This window comes from Crocuta crocuta, unplaced genomic scaffold, assembly GCF_008692635.1.
Source record: "Crocuta crocuta isolate KB4526 unplaced genomic scaffold, BGI_CrCroc_1.0 scaffold2088, whole genome shotgun sequence".
NCBI lineage: Eukaryota > Metazoa > Chordata > Mammalia > Carnivora > Hyaenidae > Crocuta > Crocuta crocuta.
The window spans coordinates 109,522-109,933 of record NW_027527892.1 but is presented as its reverse complement, the minus strand read 5'-3'; the positions used below and the strand labels follow the sequence as shown (position 1 = coordinate 109,933).

Here is a 412-nt window from a genome sequence, read left to right as displayed (position 1 = left end):
CATTTCAAGCCTGTTATGTGAGGAAATTATGTGAGGAAACTGTGGTACAGACAGTACATTCTAAAGGTTCTTACAATGATATAAAAATTTTCTTTCTTTTAAAAAACCTATATGAGATGATATATGTTAACTAAATTTACTGTTTGACAATACAGGTTTAAACTGTATTTCTGGNTGGATTTTTTTTTACAAATCCAGAAATGATCTCATTAAAATGTACCTTAGCACATTTCTTATTCTATCTGTGAAGAATAATTAGTGTCATATTTCCAATCTTTCCTATACAGATTCTTCAGGGGGGAAATCACTAGAAATGCCATAGCGATGACATGACAAAGTGCTTCAAAAGTTTCTTAACACTCTTCTATTATGTACTTTCAAGGACTGGTAACAGTTCTCAACCAGTGAACAC

General features: G+C 31.6%; 1 protein-coding gene across 1 annotated transcript in view; it reads right to left on the bottom strand.

Moving 5' to 3' along the window:
* LOC144245678 (ubiquitin carboxyl-terminal hydrolase 9X-like) overlaps window positions 1–412 on the bottom strand; it is a 137,960-nt gene that overhangs the window by 118,986 nt on the left and 18,562 nt on the right.